Source organism: Solanum verrucosum, unplaced genomic scaffold (genome assembly GCF_900185275.1).
Source record: "Solanum verrucosum unplaced genomic scaffold, falcon-dt-bn FXZP01000197.1, whole genome shotgun sequence".
NCBI lineage: Eukaryota > Viridiplantae > Streptophyta > Magnoliopsida > Solanales > Solanaceae > Solanum > Solanum verrucosum.
In genome coordinates this window covers 149,493-173,109 of record NW_026020363.1, presented here as the reverse complement: position 1 = coordinate 173,109, position 23,617 = coordinate 149,493, and positions in this window count along the sequence as shown.

Below are 23,617 nucleotides of genomic sequence, written 5' to 3'. Positions count from 1 at the left end.
TTGTGTAGGCTTATTCCCAACGGGGGAGATGGTGCTCCTATCTAGTAAGATATTGTGTGTTAATGTGTTGCCATGATTTCCTTATATACATGTTCATGAAAGAACATAGGTCTTGATAGAAATGACTTATATGCATTATTTTCCTCATGTTGTTGTGCATTAAGTAGAGTTGCCTATTTGACTTCATGAGATGAATATATGATCATGCCTTAGTTTGGAGTTGAAAGATTCCTCCTTGAATAAATGCTTTTGAAAGTAAATTGCATTTAAGCTTCATGAGTGTGTGTTGAGCATGTTTTAGTTAGGAGATGGTAGTTCCTCCTTGAAAATGAGTAGATATAGAATTTCATGCATTTTGGGTTGTTAGAAGTACTTCCTACTCCCTTGTGTTGCGTTGAATATGTTTAGCTTGGAATTGAAGTTTTCTTCCTTTGCTTATGTGCATTTAGATGAGTTTCATGCATGATGGGATTCTAGTCTAGAGTCATTTCCTTAAGAAGTGTTTAGAATCGTCATTCGAGGATGAATGATCACAAGGGGACGATATTGTAACACCCGGAAAACTAGTAAGTGAAACTAAAGCCTTACGTAAGAGCTTTCGAGTTTGATGTGAAGGTTAGAATTGTAAAATGGCTTCCCATAATTAGAATGAGGGGTTTAGGGGTTAAACATCAAGGTATGACTCCCCAAGGACCAACCAAGGGGTCCTTGAGGACGACCCCAAAACAGCCCCAAAAGCTGTCAAAAATAGCCCTCCCACGAAAGGCATCTATGGAGAGTAGATGGACCCACACTCCATGGGAAGGGGTCGTGGGTCAAGGCTCCTAGTTACCTTGTTTGTTGATCCCCAGACCACCACCCAAGAAGGACCAGTACGGTCCGTAGACACACCCACGGTCCGTGGATAGGAGTCTCGTGCGTGAGGCAGTTTTGGTGATTAGTCTTTTTAAGTTGGGGACTTAAGATTTAATTCATTAGTAGTTAGGGGTTAAGTAGGGTCGGTTTATTAGTAATTATACCCCCTATATAAACCTAATAGACCCCTAAATACATTGATCCTAGACATAATTTCAAGACCCCAAAACTAACCCAGTTCCCTCCAAGAAATCCTCTCTCTAGAAGTAAAGAAGGAGAAGAAGAAAAGGAGAAAGCTTGGGAAAATTCCTCCATTGATTCAAGCATTGTGAGGGATTTGAATCAAGGTATTTTATCTTATTAATCTATGGATTATTCCATCCATAGATCCCCGTAGATTTCCCCCAATTGTGAAGATAAAACCCAACTCTAGCTAGGGTTTCTTCCTATGTTGTGGGTAGTGTTTGAGTATGATTCCAATTGAGTGGATAGTACTTGTTTATGATTGTTTCATAAGAGAAATAATTAGACTAATACCCTTAAGGAAGAATATTATGATAAAGCTTTTAATGCCTAATAACATACTCATAACCCCCCCCCCCAAAAAAAAAAAAATTGGTATCTGAGCTATGGATATGAATATGAAAATGGATATGAATAGTATGGATAGTATGGAAACTAAAGCACAATCTATAATGAATAAAAAAGAATTTGCTATAGATGAAAAAACCTATGAAAACCAAGACGGATTAAAAATAAAAATAATATTTTCAAGCTTAGGAAGGAGATATAAAAAGATAGGTGAAAATTTATATCTAATAAAAGAAAAAGAAACAGTAAGATTAGAAGATAGTCTAACAGTCATGGTATGAATAACTAAAGAAAATGAAGAAATAGATAGGAAAAGAGAGATAGAATTATTAGACAACAAGCAAAACTAGAAATACAACAAATAGAAAAAACAAAAAATGATAAGATAATTGCTTTAGAAAGAGAATTAGCTACACTAAAAGAACTATATGCAAATAAATAGAAAAAAAGAGAACTCGAAACAAAAATAAAAAATGAAATAGAAAAATCTAAAGAAAAGTTACAGATCGAAGAAAAAGAAGAACCAGATATAAGAATAGATGATATAAATAAAGACCATATAAATGAAGACCACTCATATCAAAGTTCAGATATAAGCGAAACATATACAGAAATGTTAGCAAATCTAGAAGATAAAAAATCTATAGAAATAAATATATGAGATATTAAGGATACAAAAGCAAGTACATCAGGAATTAAAAACCCCAGAGAAGTAAATCCCAATTATTATACGGTTAATTATGAACAATCTGATAGGTATGATAGTATATGGAATAAAAGATTAAACAGAAAATGGATACCAACTCCAGTTACTACACAAAATAATTTTTTAGATCTAGACTGCGTCACAAATATAAATAAAATAATCCAATTATGGGTGGGATATATATCAAAATAATTAATAGATAATAAGGAATGATAGAAGTACCCTATATATAGAAAGGACACTTATAGGAACAGTAAAACTATGGTTACAAAATCTAACAGACGAGCGTATAAAAACATTAAAAAATAATAAAAGGATAGATGGTGAAATAGCAACAACCCCAATTGACATATTAAATAATTATGAAATAGCTATACGGAATGAATTTAGTAGTACGACTACAGAAATAGAAGAACAAAATAAGGAAAAACAGCTAAATAGAAATTTAATGTTAAAATTAGCAATATGTAATATGTGTTATATAGAAGAATATACGTGTGTATTTAGAGAATATTATTATAAAGGAACATATAGTACAAAAGAAGGAAAAGAAATACGAAGGTTATATTTTACAAAATTACCAGAACCATTTAGTTCAAAGATAGTAAAAGATTGGAATGAAGCAGGATTACAAGATAATTTAGGAGCAAGAATAAGATACTTACAAAAATGGTATTCGTAAATATGTGAAAAATATAGAAAAGAAATGAAAATGGAAAAAACCATAATAAAAAACTTAGCATATTGTAAAGATAAGATAGCACCCCAATTTGGATGCAATGATAACTACTACAAAAAGAAATACAGGAAACCAGGCAAATATAAAAAATATAAATCCCAGTATAAGTACAAAAGACCTCGAAGAAAATACTACATAAGAAATTATAATACCAAAAGACCATTTAGACCAAAGAAAAAAATAACTGAATGTACCTGTTATAATTGTGGAAAACTAGGACATATAGCTAAAGATTGTAAATTACCCCAAAATCCTAAGAAAAAACAAATATCCGAAGTAATAATCGATAATGAAGAAGAATATACACAAATAGAATATATAGATTATGAGCCAGAAAGTGATGATAGTATATATGAATTATCCGAAAATGAAGAAGAAGATAATTTATATGATAATATAGATGACTGAAAAAGACGTACAAATGATAACTCAAGAGGATCATATAACTGAAGAATCCACGGAACAAAAAGTAATATTTGATATTAATATATTTGAACAAATAAAAGGAAAAGAACTAGACCTAAGCGTAGAAAAAATATTTAAAGTACCAATAATAAAAAAATTATTTAAAAGACAAAAAGAAGAATATTACGTGGTAAGCCAAAAAGAACATATAATAGATTGTAATTATACCAAAGGAAAAGCGAAAATACCAATAATAAATAAAAGAATAATAAACAAAGAAATACAAGAAATTAAAGCTAAAGACCCAATAAAATATATACACCTAGGAGGAACAGAAATATTAATAAAAGCATGTTTCAGAGAAGGAATAGATACACCAATACAAATATATCTAGCAAACGACAGAATAGTAGAACCTATAGAAAAGTATAATAAGTGCAGTAAAAGGAAATATAATATACCAAAAATTTAAATTTATAATAAACGCCAATTATTCAGTAGCAGTAAACGATAGAAACATAGATAAATCTCTAGTATTATATTGAAAAATGTCAGGAATAGAGTTAGTCCCAGGAAGTAAGATATTTACAGCAAGATGTAATATTTATATGTATTAACAACAAAACATAAAATAACAGCAAAAAATAAGATAAATAGAATAAAAATAGAAAATCCTTTTGAACAAATTGTTACAGTAATAGATAATAATGATTACAGTTACAAGGAAATAGATATAGAAGAAGATTTAGAAATAGTAAGTGACAGAATAAGCACATCAAAAAGAATGAAAGGAATAAACCACAGTAATGAAACACCTCAACTTTCAAGAAAATCAATAGAATATCAAATGATAAAAGATATAGAACCATACCATTACTATATAACAGGAATAATGGAACAAAAAAAGTATATTATATTAATAAACACTGGCCAAGAAGAAAATTACATAACAAGAGAGTTAGTAGCAGAAGATGAAATAACCTCTAAAGAACGAACGTGCCCAGAATTACCAAAAGAGTTAATAAATTCTGAGGAAACAGCAGAAAAAGAAATAATTATTGGAGGAATAGTAATATTAATAAAATTCAAAATTTATTAAGGAGATATATAACATAATATTAGGAATAAAATGGTTAGAAGAAATGAAACCATATAATTTAGAAAATACACAATTAACCATAACATATAAAAATAAGAAAGTCATAATAAAAAGAACAATATGAAAATATATATACTTGCAAAAATAATAATAGAAAATTACTACAATAGATATTATACCCCTATGTTAGATACAGGAACAGAAACTAATATGTGCAAACATAATTGCCTACTAGAAGAAAAATGGGAAAAGCTAAAAACACCCATAGTAGTAACAGGATTCAATAATGAAGGAAGTATGATAACATATAAAACAAAGAATATAAAATTACAAATATGGGATAAAATATTAACTATAGAAGACATATATAGTTATGAATTCATAAATAAGGATATGCTTTTAGGAATGCCATTCTTAGAAAAACTATATCCCCATGTGATAACAAAAACACACTGGTGGTTTACTACACTATGTAAACAAAAGGTAGGAGCAAAAAGAGTAAACAACAAAAATAGAAAAACCATACCATGGATCAAAGAAAGTGAAAAGATTACCCAAACACTAAAAAATATCAAAGAAATTAACCATAATATCAAATTAATTGTATTTTCTATAGATAAACTAAAACTAATTCAAGAAAAACTTGAATCACTATATAGTGAAAATCCCTTCAAAGGATGGGAAAATCAAAAAATAAAATAAAAATCGAATTGATTGATGATAATGCCATAATAACCCAACCACCATTAAAATATAATTTTAATGATTTAACAGAATTCAAAATGCACATTAAAGAGTTACTAGAAAATAATTACATATAAGAAAGTAATAGTAAACATACAAGTCCAGCATTTATAGTAAATAAGCATAGTGAACAAAAAAGAGGAAAAAGTAGGATGGTTATTGACTATAGAAATCTAAATACAAAAACAAAAACATATAATTACCCAATACCAAACAAAGTATTAAAAATAAGACAAATCCAAGGATACAATTACTTCAGCAAGTTTGATTGTAAGTCAGGATTTTACCATCTAAAATTAAAAGAAGAATCTAAAAAGTTAACAGCTTTTACAGTACCACAAGGATTTTGTGAATAGAATGTATTACCTTTTGGATATAAAAATGCACCAGGAAGATATCAACATTTTAAGGATAATTACTTTAACCAAGTAGAAAATTGCATAATATACATAGATAATATATTATTATATTCAAGAACTCAAGATGAACATATAAAATTGCTAAAAAAAATTTATACATATTATAACATACTCAGGAATAAGTCTAAGTAAGGCAGAAATAATGAAAACACAAATAGAATTTCTAGGAATACAAATAGATAAAAATGGTATAAAAATGCAAACACACATAGTACAAAAGATAATAAATTCTGAAGAACAAATAGATACGAAAAAGAAATTACAATCATTTCTAAGATTAGTAAATCAAGTGAGAGAATATATACCTAATTTAGCAGAAAACTTGAAACCTTTGCATAAGAAATTAAAGAAAGATGTAGAGTATCATTCTGACAATAAAGATCAAGAACAAATATGAAAAATAAAATTATTACGTAAAAATTTACCTAAATTATGTTTTCCAGATGAGAATAAAGAATTTACATATATAGTAGAATCAGATGCAAGTGAAATAAGCTACGGAGGAGTATTAAAATATAGATATAATTAAGAAAAGGTAGAACATCATTGCAGATATTATTCAGGAACATTTACAAACCCCGAAATAAAATGGGAAATAAATAGAAAAGAATTATATTCAATATATAAATGTTTATTAGCCTTTGAACCATACATTGTATATAACAAATTTATTGTAAGAACAGATAATACGCAGGTAAAATGGTGGATAACAAGAAAAGGTACAAGATTCAGTAACGACCAAAGAGATACGAAGACTAGTATTAAATATATTAAATTTTACATTTACAATAGAAGTGATATGTACTAACAAGAATGGTATTGTAGATTACATCTCAAGACAAAGCTACACAGACTGTAAAAGAAAATACTATAGAAGAAATACTTAAAGCTATGACTCTACTTTGCACAAAAGTAGAAAATATTGACAAAGAGCTACAACAAATAAAAAGTCAGCAGCATGACTATAAAAATGCGGAGCTAAGTCGATCAGAAGACTTAAAAATTCCAGAGCTACAAGGTGACATTGGGAAACACCTAAAAGCCCATAATGATTTGTTACATATCTGCAACAAAAGAAGAAAATAAAACCAGATATGTTAACACTAATATGAATAAAATATTTGAAAAACCATTTATGCCAAAGAACCAAAAAGATCCGTTATTCATACCACCTCAGCTAAACACATATAAAGAAAGCCTAGGACAAAATAAAAAGACTTATAACCATATAACCAGAGCCTACATAGAGAACATCCACAAAATACAGACCTTTCTAAACCAAAATCCAAGATCCAAAAATACAAAAAAAACCATAAAGATTACATTACACAAAACCTACAAGAATATAATAAGCTGATTTCACAACCAGGAACAAGTACAAATCTAGTAGGAACTTGTTACAACTATGGATTGTTAAGTACCGTATATACCCAAACAGGAGACGAAATATCTACGATACCAGAGTTACATAAAACATATATGCACTACAAAAGGATAACTAAAGGAACACTTTTTTTATATAAAGTTCTATTCAGCACCAGTAGAAATATTGTATGATGAAATTAAACCTATCATCCAAGTCATAAAAATCGGATTAACCAGAGAAATGATAATACTAGAAAAAATAGAACAACAAGACGAGATACAAAAGATAGAAATACCGGAATTTTATGCAAGAAAGCGGATTATTGGAATAGCTACTATTTTGAACAAGTTAACAACCAATTATTTAAATGGAAATTCAGTATGGAGCTACTATGCAAGAGAACAAACTATGATATATTCAAATTTCAGAGAAATCAGAGAAGCAGATATGAAAGATATACGACAATGGATATTAAGCTTATTAAAACCAGAACAACAACCAACTACAAGAGCAATACGAAGGAATTTTATTTCACCAGAGATAATGACAAACTATTGCAAAACTATTGGACACAGATACCCAGATCATCAATGCTCGAAGTGCTATGGGGAAGATAATGTAATTCCAGCTGTCTAGCTAGAATAAAGAGCCACCAGACAAGATAAAAAGCAAGATTTACAAAATGAAAAAAGAAGATAAAAAGCAAAATTAAAGTTGTTTGTCTTATTATAAAAGTAGGTTAGTAGAGTAGGAATAATTAAAGTATGTAAATTAGTGGATAGACATGTGTAAAGTAGTATGCATTATTAAAGTAGTAGGTAAAGTAGTAGGACAGATGTAATTAAAGTATGTAAATTAGTGGATAGACATGTGTAAAGTAGTATGCATTATTAAAGTAGTAGGACAGATGTAAATTAGAAATAGTATAGGACAGATGTAAAATAAGTAGAAGCATCTCTACTTGTATAAATAGAGAGCCATTAGGCACATCTAAGGCAAGACTTTCTCGATGGAAAGCAAGCCTCTTTGTAATACTCTCAAATAAATAAATATCAAGTTTTAATCTAAGCTATGGAGCAAAATATACCAGATCTCATAGAAAAACAGGTATATCTATTTATGATTATGCATAGCTAAATCTATTAATTCCTGAATATCATAGCATGATTAAATAAGTTCATACTAGTTATTATATACTAGAATTATTTGAAGCATGTTTTCTAGTTTGTTAACATGAGGAAAAAAGGAAAAACTTCCAGACTATGCCATCCTAAAGTTGAAACCATAGGCAAGGAAACCGTGAGGGGAGTAAACAGAGTTGAGGTGCTGTTAGGAAGGGAGTACCTTTGAAAGTACGATGTTAATAGTGACAGGAGAACATGGTTGAGAATAATCTAGTTTATAGTAATCTAATATGAATAATATTTATTATGCATATGATATAAGGGAATTATTGATTAAACAACAGATCATTAATATGACTACTTATCTACATGATGAAATGATATTAACTTATGAAATACTGATTTTATATATTCTAAAAAATATATAAATAATTGAATTAAGAAGAATAATATGGGGAAAAATATTTGAAATAGACGAAATAAATGAAATAGATATAGACCTAGAACGAATTAATATTTGTGATCTAGAATTAGAATACTCAGACTAATGATAAATTACGAATACTTCCAATATTGGCAAGAAACTACTGAAGAAATAACTTTACTAGGAGATCTAATAAAAGAAAATATAGAAATATATCAAAGAACTCAAGATATACAATACATAGAATACATACTAGAAAATATAAGAGAAATAATTAGACTAATACCCTTAAGGAAAGAATATTATGATAAAGCTTTTAATGCCTAATAACATACTCATAAACCCTCCCCCCCCCCCCCAAATTGATTCATGATATTACATGTTTTCCATGCTTAACCCTAGTCTAATTGATGAAATTGAATTATGTGGGTTTATACCATGGAAGGTGAAATTGAGGATTCATGCGTTATCTTTTAGAATTGATGTTATGAGTAGTAATTGTTCAAGAATAGGAACATATAAACATGAATTGATTTAGATTGTAGTATATATGATGGATCATGACTACTAAAGCTTGAAGTTGAACCTTTATGACGAATTGTGACTAGAATCACTTAGAAATGAAGAATGTGATTAGAATGCATTGAAATCTACGTATGAATGATAATTGTAAGAAGTAAAGCTTTGAGAGTAAGGCTTGTAATCATAAATGTTGATTTATTAGGGCTTTGAGAGTAAAGCTAATGTGATGAATCAAAGTCTAATAGGTAGAATTGTGGTGAAAGGCCTATCCTCACCTAACCTACCTTATAAATGCTTGAATGTATAAAGTGATAGAATCACTTGGACATGAATTGATTGTAAAGGACATCCTTCCATGAGACATAAATGTTAAGCAATGCTTAATAGTGAATCTTGGGGTGTATGCTTGGCTCCAAGTGGATATTGACAATGTGATGGAGTGCTACACAGGATAGGGTCTAGGCTCCAAGTTGAAAGGAGAAGCACACCTAGTTGATGTGAGGACTATCCATGTTAAGGGGGAGCTCTTACGTAGTAGAGTATGGGTTTTCTCAAAGCTAGGTCTCATGAGGTGTAAGCCTTCACCTAGTGGTATTAGCATTACAATCTTCGTATCCAATGAACTAAGACTTACTTAAAGAAGTACCTCATAGTGTTCAAAAGCATAAATGGACTTAGGAATGCTTAAGTAAGTATATCATAGGGTCCATCTTAATAATGTATGTACATGCTTAAACAAGTATCTCATAAGGCTCACCCTAATAATGAACTAAGTTGTGCTTAAGGAAGTACCTCATAGTGTTCTAAGGTTTAAAGAGAGGGACTAATTTTCAACTAAGAAGTATGAGAATGAGGACCTAAGGTGGTACTTAGTATGAGTAGGATTATGGGGTCTTACTCATACATTGCACAAGTATCACTTGAAGCTACTTATGAGAGTGTAAGGCTTGACTAGTGATATTGACTATGTTAATGATGACCATAAAGAGATACTTAGCTTGGATAGGATTATGGGGTCTTATTCATGCATAACACAAGTATGATTTGAGGTTACTTGAGGAGTAGTTATCTTATAACATGAAGGACTAAGGGTTGAATAATGCTTATATATATAATGCTTATGTTGGAGACTTTGCTTATGATAATGATATTGTCTCTTATGCTTATAGTTGATATTTCATGAAGTATTGGATTATGTCTTATGTTGACTAACCCTTATGATATTATGCTCTTATGATGTTATGCTAGCTAACTTATCTAGATTTTGTACTAACGCATACTTTGCCTAAATTCTCATCAAATGTAGGGTTCGGAGATTTGGGTACCAATCTTGATGCTAGGTTTCTAAGGAGAAAAGGAGTTGAAGATTTGGTGAGTCCTCATAGCATCGAGGACAAACCCACTATTTCCTTTATGTCTTTTATTTTCATGCCATGAGACTATTATATGGGCTGTGTCCCAAAGGTTTTAATTCAAGTTGAGTTTAGATGGCTTAAGACAAAGTGTAGTAAATACTTCCGCTTGCTTTTATAAAAGACTTCGATTGTATGGATAAAGTTTTAAAAAATTTCGTACTTTAGTATTATTTTATTTTATGATATGCTAAGGGCTGGTATGAGACCCCCTTCGGGGTCAAGTACGTCATGTTACTTCTAGGGTGTATCCCTGGGTCGTGACACTATGCTACCTCAATTAGGGATTAGTCCCTCATATTCATACTATTTATGGAAGAGTATACTCTCATGCAAGTCCAAGCTACTCAAGGAAGGGTACTATTGCTCAATCCAAGATATCATGAAATGATGTGGCCTCACCAAGTCAAGCTACCATGCAAAGAACTCCATTGTGCTTAGTTCAAGCGAACCATTAGAAGGGTACTATTGCTCAATCCAAGGTTATCCATGAGATTTACTAACTCAAGCTACCATGCTTGTTCTTGTCTTACCAAGTCAAGCTATTCATTAAGGGGGTTCATATCAGTACTTCAAGTTATCATAGTTTATACATGCTTTGATTCATTTTAGGTGAGCAAACCTTTCAACCTGGAATCATTCTATGTGAGAAAACCTTTCACATTACACATACATACATACAATACATATATATATATATATATATATATATATATATATATATACATACATAGAGTAGATCATGTGGGAAAACCTTCCACAACAATTTTATCTACAATTCAACAATCATCATATAGCTTTTCTCTCAAAGCCTTAATAGCGATAACTCATCATATTAGCTTTACTCTTAAAGCCCTACTAAACATACTTCAACATGCAACACTAAAAGCCCTAATCATCATAACTCATCATATATGTCTTGATCTCAAGACAACTCTATCCTCAAAGCCTACAAGTCATAGTTCATCATATATACTTTGATTTTAATCAATTCATGTCGAAATGCTTTACTCTTAAGCCATTCATATTTATATACTCTAATCTAAAGCAATGTATGATGTATTTTGTCAATCTTAGAAGATTACGTCTAAATCCTCAATTTCTCCTTTCATGGCATAAAACCTATCTATATCAAATTCATCTTAGAATCATTGGTTAGGCATGTAGACATGTAAAATCATACTAAAAACATGCAATTCTATCATGAACAATCATAAACAACCATAATACACTCAATTGGATCATAACCCATAACATTAGAAGAAACCCTAATTTATGATTACAAAGCCTACCAAATCTTGGAGATTGGAGACTTGAACTTCATCTAGCTTGAACCCTCTTTTTTTTCTTCAACTTTCTAGAGAGAGAATTATTTGGGAAAGGAACGCAATTCTTTTGGTGAGTTTGAGAGAATGACTTGAATGACTTAGTTTAGGGGTTTAAAGTACTTATATAGGTGGTTTAGGGTAAAATGACACAACTTAATTCTAATTAAAACCTGAAAGGACCTTTGCACCCCTTAATTAGCTGACCAAGACAGACCCACGAGACCACGTTGACAGGGCCGTGGATGGACCTACGGTCCATCCTAGTCGATCGTGGTTCGTGGTCAGAGAATCTGAAACTAGGTCCTTGGACCTACGGACCCTAACCACGGACTATGGTCTGACCAACGGTCTGTTGGTCAGGCCGTGGTTTCTAGACCATGACTATTTTGGGGAGGCCATTTCACGGACCCTCCTACGGTCCATGGTTCGACCCACGGGCCGTGGGTGGTCTTCGTGGATGGCTCCCTACAGTTCTGCAAAATGCTTGTTTTCCTCTAACTCAAATTCGGGGTGTTACAATACTTCTCTAACAATCTCCTTACAAATAAATGACTTCTACAGTTGATTGTCTGGGCATGAATCTGCATTGGTTCTCTTATATAAGACACACCCCTCCCCATAATCATTTTAACCAGTCTTAACCAAAATTTCATCATATGTCTTAGCAACTTGATACTCCTATAGTTATTACAATTTTTAAGATCACCTTTTTGTTCTTGTACAATGAAACCATTTACTCCACGTACCTCCACTCTTCTAACAATTTTTCCGTCTCAAAATGGCATAAATAACCAGTAAGACGCTCCATACCTTCCTTGCCTACATTCTTCCAAAAATGTGTTAGGATCTCGTTTGTCCCTCCTAATCCTAAATGGCTACCTCAACCCCTGCAGTCTTTATGCACTTACAAGACCCAAAATCTCTATGACTCTCGAATTGTTGTAACACCCCCAACACAATATCCTCACCCCTTTCTTTATGTAAAAGCTTATGAAAATATGTCTCCCATCTATGTCTTATGTGTGTCTCTTCGACCTACACTTCACTATTGTAATTACTGACACATTTCACTTGGTTCGAGTCCCGTACCCCCCCCCCCCCTTTTTATCTTGACAAGCCTATACATCTTGTTAACTCCATCTTTGTACTCAATCTCTTCATATAAATTCTCTAAATTTGTCTTCTTAGCCACAATCACCACAAGTTTCACTTCCTTCCTCGTCATCTTATTTTTATCCTTATTCCTCCTCTTTTCCTCCTTGTCTAAGCTTGCCACTAACTTTGCATCAACAACCTTCTTGACTCCCACTTTTCCTTGAACCTCTTGATTCCAGCACCAATCCTTTTAGTGTTCATCTAGGTTACACCTTAAGACCCTACTACCTTTCTAGTTGTGACTCAAATGCACTCAACTGTCCAAGACCACATATAATTTGTGTCCCTACTCCTCTCCCAAGCCCCCATAGCCGCCAACTACCCCCAATATTCTGAATTTTAACCATAATACTGTTTTTGATCACATGCAATCCTCTTCTTTTTCTTCTTGATAGCTTGATCCATAACCATAAGCTTATATTGGATTAGAAGAACCTCACTCGAAATAACTTTATAGTCCTTGAACAAAACTCTATGACACTTTCTAAAGAGTAGGTAATCTGTGAGTCTTAACTACCACACTACGATAGCTCACCAAGTGTTCCTCCCTCTTCTAAAAGCACGAGTTATCTATGACCAACTAAAAGACTTCCGCAAAGTCTAACATTGAAACCCCTACTTAATACATTTATGTCCCCTAACGTTGAAACTATCATGTTCAAAATCATATGCTCTTGAAGTGGTCCCTATGTGACCATTAAAATCTCCTCCTAAAGAGGTTTTTCGACATGGGAGATACCTCTCACAAGCTCACCAAACTCCTCCCAAAGAGCCTTTTGACCTCCTTGTTCAAATTCGCTTGCTGCATATGCACTAATTATGTTAAAAGTAAACTCTCCCAAAACTAACTTAATGGCCATTATCCTATCATTCATCTTCTAGCCTCTGTGACTCTCTCTCTCAGAGTTTCATGTCTACATAATGCCTGCTTTATTATTTCTCCTCAAGTTTCATGAGTAACACAATTTCAATCCATCGGCATCCCTAGCCTTGATCCCTACCAATCTAGTTCCCTGAACAGATGGGCTACATCGATCTTTCATTTCTTAAGATCTAACAACTTTCTTGTCTATGTTCCAAGATCTAACTCAACCCAAAAGCTTCATTGAAACACTTACCACGCCTGACCCCCGCCCCAGTTGAGGATATGACCTTAAACTATCATCAAAACTTGTAGCCACTACCGTGGAACCAAAATCACAAATATAATAGTCCAGAGTTATCAAAATTATGCTTTAAAACAACCTAAGACTATCTAGAATCTCAAATATTAAAGTGCAAATGGTGCAACTAATTACAAGAAAGATACAATGCATATATAAGAACAATGAAGCAGATTACCAAAGGAAGGCATCTAGAATTCAACACATTTGATATATTGTTAGAATTGTACTAATATAAAAATCTACATAACTATTACATGTATAATGAGGGAATATATGTATTATTTTATGCATAATAAAAGATGATATAATTATAGTACATGAATAACTAATTTTTACATAAAATAATATATAATTTTCCTCATAACTAAATCCATGTATTATTAATATTTATAACAAAATTTTAACCAACTAAATCCCTTTTTCCCGAACACTTTGTACTTGTAGATGAAACTAATTTTAATATTAAAAACTTGAATTACATGAAGATTTTCTTGGAAATTCTGAAGCAAAATCTGCATGTATCGAAGTTTGTTGCAGATTTTCGTGTCAATCAAAATCCATTGAAAATAAGCTTGTAGGTAATTATTACTTGCGGATTTCAAAGTCCCCAAATAATTTTCTTGGGGATTTTAATTTTGCATGTAATTTACTTACGAAATTTTTCACAAGAACTATTAAAAATTCGCAAGTATTTTTTGAGATAAATCTTTAAATAATTCAGCATGAGTAATTTCTAGGTAATTTGTAGTTTTTTTTTCTTTTTTTCTCTATATCTTATTTATTTATTTCCATTGACTAGTATATTTCTTAATTAATTCGGATGTATATAACATTTACTATTCCTCCCCAAATTATTAATATAACCGTACACGAGAAATCACAGAGTTCCTACTTTAATTCCTAGAAGACCGGCGTATTATTTATCTCTTTAAGAGGAAGCTTTATAAACATCAGTTTTTTAATTTTTATCCATCGATGTGGTACATATTACAATGATGCACAAAATAAATCTTGATTTTTCGTTCAAAAATTAATATATAAAATTATTTATTTATTCTCTATTTCTAAAATGTGTAAATAAAGTATTTCATCTGTCCCAAATATCATAATTTTAATGTATGTAAATAAAGTACCTCATGAGATCAAACACGTTTTGTTTTACTATAATTTTTTCATATATATGTTTTAAAATATTTTGAATTAATTTGTGACTAATAGTATTTTTATACAAATTTCAAATATGTAAATCTCAAAGATTTTGAAGATTTATGCTTGGGTTTACAGTCAAAATCAAATTATTTGATTTTCAAAATTATGCCACATAAATTAGACTAAAAAAATAATATATATGTAGGATATACATTTTCTTTAAAAACATTTCATTCAATATAGAGTTATCTATTGAAAAGGACAAATAAACTTCACGCTAATAACACATATGATTCTCTGCTTTAAAATTGAACTTAATTATTTAGTAATATGCAATTTAATGAAATGTAGTAAATCATATTTCAAAATTATAACTGAATTTTTTAAAAATTTATCGGTGACTAAAATTACTTACAGTTCTTCAATGAATAATGAACAATTCAAACAATGTGTGTTTTTTCTTACAAGAAAAAAAACAAAGAATATAATTATGAGAATTATATGTCTTAAATTTTAAAAAAAAATTGATAATGAGAAGTTTTTATTATCATGCCTGCAATAACATATTAAATTTCTATTAAAAAAAGTTAATAGTATATGACTATTGGTAAAATCATTTAACCAAATTAACCACAAATAAAAGATTCAATTATCTGAATAATATTAACTAAGACGGTGTTTAAAAAGATAGAAACAAAATTTTGAGTACCAAAATTTCCAAATAATTTCACATGAAAGAAATCCCTTAGCTAATCTACAATGACAAGACCCCCAAGTAATTCCCTATGTATGCAATTTCCAGGTAAAGTCTCATTAAATAAATCTCATCTAAATTCGTAGAACTAAACTCCCAAGTATTTTTTTATCTTTAAGAAGTCCAAAATGAATATCTCCAAGTAAATTCGCAGGTAGTTTTACCTTGGGATTTTTCTGCAAAAATAATAAAGAAGTTTATTTTTGTTCATTTACTTACGAATTTACCTATGAATATATTACATGCAAATTAATTTCCCCAACCAATTCTCTGGGTAATATTTTTGCGTCAAATTTACCTACGAGTTTTTCTAGGAAAACATTTGTGTGCGTAAAATATTATATAACTTAGGAATTTTAGAATTTTATGTGAAAATTCGTAGGAAATTTCTATGGATTGCATCTCCAAGAAAAATTTCTAGGTAATTCACAATTTTGTTGTTATTACTATCATTTACCGATGACATCAACTTTTGTGACATACTTTTTCAAGAATAAGTACCTTATTAAGAGATTAGATTCAAGACTAAAATAGTTCGAGTTTTTGGCCATAAACATTCCTTAACTATAACCAAAACTTAACATACATCCTTCAACTATCAAATTGAACAAAATCATCCTTAATATATTCTAACCTTAGTAAGTTTCATCTTTATATGAAACTCTATTAAGAAAACTAACAGACCCCTCCCCATGGTATCTTTTTACAATGCAATCCAAAGATTCCTTCATTCATTCTTTTGTTCTTGCATTTATTGTGCTTTTTGATATGAGATTGTTATAGTTTACCATCAAAATGCCCTTTTAAGACTATTTTGCTACTCTTGTATGTGACATGATCTGCTCTTACGGTTTCCTCTCTCAAATTTCACAATTTTCTTGCTGAATTATTGTTGAGGACTTTTGATCAACAGATTGTATGGTCATTTCTCATTTATTTCTACACAACGTCACTTATAATTTCCCAATTATAATACAAATTCCGGCATATGCTTTTCCATATTTTTAATTAGTCCCAAGCCTCCTTTTCCCCCCCTAAAATCAATACCCAAATCAAATATAATCACAACTCAACCACTACACAGAAGAAGAATCAACCTAGTTTTGTTGTTTTCTCTCTTTCTTTTATCGCTCATATTCACCCAACAAAATTGGCACATGCAAAAGCGAACTCATAATAGCTTAGGTGTTTGGTCAATAATAATTATTATTTTTCCGGAGTTTAACATTCAAATACGTTCATAAAATTTCTGAAAATTTAAAATTTAAAAAATTAATAAAAATAAAGTATTTTCATTCTAAATTATTCACCAAAAAAATGAAAAACAACTTCCATTTGTATAAATACAAAACACAACTTTAAAAATTATTTTTCACTTTGAAAACAAAACTACTTTTTAAAATTTCACAATAAAATATGGTCAAACACCCAATAATTGACCTGCTACTAGTTTGAGGGACTTGATTTTTGAGGTGTTAGAATCATGTGACTTGCACAAGATGTGGGGTCTGATTAAGTTTTTAAACAGAAGTTTCACATAAGGATGAAACTTGCTAAATTTTGAATATATGAAGGATCTTTGTTCAATAGGTTAGTTGAAGGATGTACATTAAGTTTTAGGTATAGTAAAAGATGTATTTGGCCAAAAACTCAAAATAGTTCCATTGCACTCCATCTAAATCACACTACCTACTTTAACAAGACAAATTGGAAGATATAGTGTTTTCAACAAATATTAAAATTTTAAAATCTTCAAAAGCACAATGGGTATTTCAATGGTGAAAACTTAAATATACCTAACAAATTTAAATTTTAAATTTTTCAAAGTTGGTCAATGTAGAAGGCATGTTAAAAGGCAGAGAAGATATGTCCCGGAAACAACACTACAATATACTACAGTTAATTGTAGATGTGGCTCAAAGGTGAAGTTATAAAACTTTTGCTTTAGGCCGGAGATACTGAGGCTTCAAGATAATTTGATAGTGAATTTTATGATTTTATTTTTCACTTAAAATAGTATTGAAGATTGTAAAAAAAAGTTCAAATTTATCTTTAAAAAAAGAAAAAAAAACCATTTACTTTTTACCAAAAATATTTTTAGAACATTAAATTAAATAACTCAAATCTTTATCAATAAATAAAATTCTTATAACAACATCCAAAGTAATGTATTACAAAACATGACAAACATCTTATTAAGTAGAATTAATTTTTAATGGTATGTTACTATGTGAGGTTAGCTAAAGGTTTGATGTCATTTAATAATACTACACTAAAAATAAGAATTTAAAAATTAAACAAAATGATTGTGCTGTAAATAATTGTAAATATTATTATCTCTTAATTGTGGTCTGTGGATATTGATAACGTCCAAATATACTTCTTGAAAAGAAATACAAATGGTCTTATGCAATATACTTACCCTTTGTTTCCGGTAAGGGTTTTGAGGTAGATCCTAAGAAGATGGATGCGGTTAAGAGTTGGCCAAGACCTCTATCCCCTTCGGATATTCAAAGTTTCTTGGATTTTGTCACGACCCAGAGGTACCCCCTAGACGTAATATGGCGTATAGGACCCCGAGAGACCCCATACAAGCCACTTAGCATTCATAACATAAGAAATAAAACAAAAAAAATAAAACAACATTTCAAGTCCAATCTATTTTTCTGTGACTGTATTTCCACAAAATATCTGGCAGATAATTGCATTTACAAATAATGATGCTATAATTTAGGAATTTAAATATATTGCATGTACAGATAATGATGCTATAGTATAGGAATTAAAATATATTTATATAAAATATAGAATTAAATAAATAATAGGAGGTTTTCTGAGGAAAGTTGGGAGGTTTAAATAGAAAGATTTGTCAATTAAATTTGTGTTTTTTTCAAGAGGATTATACTAATTATCATTAAAATAAAAACTTAAATAGTAAATATTAATTAAAAATCTACATGCATCACAAAAAATCACGTGTCAATTTTAGGATAAAATTAGTTGTCATTGCAATTTTAAGTTATTGGTATTTTTAAGTGCATAATACATTTTATTAGTTATTTTTAAGTAGAAAATTATCATATTTTAAATTATCCGCGCAACACGCGGGCACCTATACTAGTAATTTTATAAAAGAAAAGCGAAACTCTAAAACACTTGGCTCAATAGCCATCTAATACAATAGAATGAAATTTTTTCCTAGCTCATACATCATGTCCATAACTAGAAATAAGAAAGTAAACTGAACAATGAGAATTCTTCTTCGAAGCATGAGGACTCACCAAAGCTCGGGAATCTCAAAATCAACCACTAGCCAGGATACTGAGAAACTTGACTGTCGGACCCTACATTTGGGGAAATGTAGACAAGAGTATGTGTTAGTACAAAACAATGTACCAAGTATGATAGTTATGCACAAAACATTTAAATCATGCTAAAAGGGGACATTTCATGACATACAATTGACCAAGCTAAAACATGATATATAATGGTTAGAAAACATAAGTCATAAAACATGGTCAATGCAAGATAACATCATTTAAAACCTTTGAACATATATGTGATACTTCTTGAAGTAACCTTAGTTCATTATTATAGTGGGAAGTAGCCTTAACCAACATAGAGACCATGTGAGCTATTACATGATACCCCGGTGTCTCCCACACCAAAAAGGGTTGTCCTACTTGCCATGGTAAGGACCATAAATTTCTAGCTTAGGTGAATCCACTAGCTAATGTCTATCTAGACAACCATCCTATGGGGGCACATAGGTAAGTGATAAGAATATTTCTTCTAGAAACCCTACCTCTACTAACGGGAGAGCTTCCATCTCAATATCCTCTCGGTGCTAAGCATAAATCCCATGGAATAGTCGTTTCTTACTTGTTCTTATTATACACCGATAGTAGTAACAGGATTTAATAATGAAGGAAGCATGATCACATATAAGGCAAAAAATATAAAAGTACAAATATGGGACAAAATATTAACTATAGAAGAAATATATAACTTTGAATTAACTACAAAAGATATGCTATTAGGAATGCCATTTTTAGAAAAATTATACCCACATGTGATAACAAAAACACACTGGTGGTTTACAACACCGTGTAAACAAAAAATAGGAGCAAAAAGAGTAAATAATAAAAAACGAAAAACAACTGAATGGATAAAAGGAAGTGAAAAAATTACACAAAAATTAGAAAATATAAAAGAAGAAGACCCTAAAATAGAATTAATTATATTCTCTATAGATAAAGTAAAAATAATTCAAGATAAGTTAGAATTATTATATAGTGAGGATCCTTTACAAGGATGGGAAAAACATAAAACAAAAGTAAAAATTGAGCTAATTGATAATAACAGTATAATAACCCAAAAACCATTAAAGTACAATTTTAATGATTTAACTGAATTTAAGATACATATAGATGAATTACTAGAAAAAGGATATATACAAGAAAGCAATAGTAAGCATACAAGCCCGGCATTTATCGTAAATAAACATAGTGAACAAAAAAGAGGAAAAAGTAGAATGGTTATTGATTATAGAAATTTAAATGCAAAAACTAAAACATATAATTATCCAATACCAAATAAAATACTAAAGATAAGACAAATACAAGGATATAATTATTTTAGCAAATTTGATTGTAAATCAGGATTTTATCACTTAAAACTAGAAGAAGAATCTAAAAAACTAACAGCATTCACTGTACCACAAGGATTTTATGAATGGAATGTATTACCATTTGGATATAAAAACGCACCAGGTAGATATCAACACTTTATGGACAATTACTTTAAACAAATACTAAATTGTGTAGTGTACATTGATGATATATTATTATATTCCAAAACACAAGATGAACATATAAGATTATTAGAAAAATTTATACACATAATAGAATATTCAGGTATAAGTCTAAGTAAAAAGAAAAGCTGATATAATGAAAAATCAAATAGAATTCTTAGGAATACAAATTGATAAAAACGGAATAAAAATGCAAACACATATAGTACAAAAAATAATTAACTCAAATGAACAACTAGACACAAAAAAGAAATTACAATCATTCTTAGGACTAGTAAATCAAGTAAGAGAATACATACCAAAATTAGCAGAGAATTTAAAACCATTACAACAAAAATTAAAGAAAGATATAGAATACCAGTTTGATAAAAAAGACCAAATACAAATACAAAAGGTAAAATTATTATGTAAAAACTTACCTAAATTATATTTTCCAGATGAGAACAAAAAATTTACTTATATAATAGAATCAGATGCGAGTGAAAAAAGTTATGGAGGAATACTAAAATACAGGTATGATGACACTACGATAGAACATCATTGCAGGTATTATTCAGGAACATTTAATAATACTGAAATAAAATGGGAAATAAATAGAAAAGAATTATATTCAGTGTATAAGTGTTTATTATCATTTGAACCATATATTGTATATAACAAATTTATTATAAGGACAGATAATACACAAGTAAAATGGTGGCTAACAAGAAAAATACAAGATTCGGTAACAACAAAAGAAATAAGGAGATTGGTATTAAATATATTAAATTTTACATTTACAATTGAAGTAACAAAAACTGATAAGAATGTTATTGCAGATTACTTATCAAGACAAAGCTACTCAGACTGAGACTAAGGAAGAAGATACAATTGAAAAACTACTCAAAGCCATTACTACACTTTGTATAAAAGTGGACAGTATGGACAACGAGATACAAAAGCTAAAGACTAATGAAGATAATCTGAAGTCTAAAGCTAGTCAGCAGCATGACTATAAAAATGCGGAGCTACGTCGACCGGAAGACGGAAAAAACCCAGAGCTAAAAGGAGACGATGGGAAACTCCTTAAAACCCATAACGTTTGTTTAAATACAGCTGCAGGTACAAGCAAACAAGTTAGCGATAAACAACATAAAAACGCTAACTTAAACCAGCTATTTGCAAAACCATTTACCCAAAGGACACCTAGACATGTGTCTATAGAACCACAAACATCTACATACGCAGATAGCTTACAAAATCAAAGTGAGAAAAAGACATATAACTACATCACACGAACCTATATTGAAAATATCCACAAAATCCAAACCTATTTAAACTGCAACCCCAGATCAACTACAAAAGAACCAAACCAAGACTATTTGACACAAAAGTTACAAGGATATAATAAGTTAATTGCGCAACCGAAAACTAATGCCAATTTAGTAAGAACATGTTACAACTACGGACTGTTAAATACTGTATACACATACGACGGAGAAGAAGTTAGTGGAATACCGGAACTACACAAAGCATTTATCACATACAAAAGAGTTACAAAAGGAAATTTATTTTATATAAAATTCTATACAGCACCGGCGGAGATATTATACGAGGAGATAAAACCTCCGATACAGGTTATCAAGATAGGACTGACTAAAGATATGATTATACCCGAGGATATCGGACAACAAGAAGAGATATGCAAAATAGAGATACCAAGTTTTTATGCCAACAAAAGAATAATTGGTATATCAACTATCATACAAGAATTAGCAAATAATTATTTAAATGGAAATGCTATATGGAGCTACTATGCAAGAGACCAGTTAATGATTTATTCCAATTCAAGAGAGCTAAGGAAAGCAGATATGGATGAAGTCCAGAGATGGATTTTATCATTACTTAAGCCAGAAGAACGACCTACGACACGAGCATTAAAAGAAGGATTTATTTCAGCAGAATTATTAACCAGATATTGTAAACTAATTGGTCATAAATATCCGGACCATATATGTTCAAAGTGCAACGGAGAAGATAATATAATTCCAGATGTCCAGCTGGAATAATTAACAAGGAAGAAAACAAGAAGAAGATAAGAGTGGAAAAAGTTATGTCAAAGATAAGAACGGAAGGAAGATATGTAATAATGTAAAGTTGTCAAGATATGTAAAGATATGTGTCATAAGGTAGATATGAAGTAGGTATGGGTCTTTTGTCATCAAATAATGACAAATGTAGATAGTGTAGATTGTAAATAAAAGTCGTAAAGTAGAAAGTAGCATGCATGTGCATATTAGACAAGTGTAAAAGTTAGGTGTAAATAAGTCTTAATAAGATAAAATAGGAACTATTCATGAATAGTAGTCATGAATAGTAGTAAATAGTAGTGGACAGGTGTAAAAAACGCGTAAAAAACGTGTTAGGATAAGTATTTAGAATAGTAAGTTTGTATGTCTATATAAGGAATCGGATGTAAATGTTATAAGGCAGGCATTGCCTAACATAATAAAAACTTTCTTATAAACACTCTCTCCACTAAGATATAAAAATACTTAAAAAGTTAATGGATAAATCTGAAATCCAGTCAGATATTTCAGATAGCATGGCTAAGCAAGAGGCAAAGGTATTTTGTTCAAAAAATATGCAGAACTAATTTCATATATTCCTGAATATCATATATATGATTGAATAAATTTATGTTAGTTATTATGTATTAGAATTATTTGAATCATGATTTCTAGTTTATTAGCACACTGGAAACAGGGAGAAAACTTCTATACTATGCCATCCTAATGTTGAAACCGGTAGGCGAGGAAGCCGTTTAGGGGAGTAAACAAAGTTGAGGCGCTGATAAGAAGAAAGTA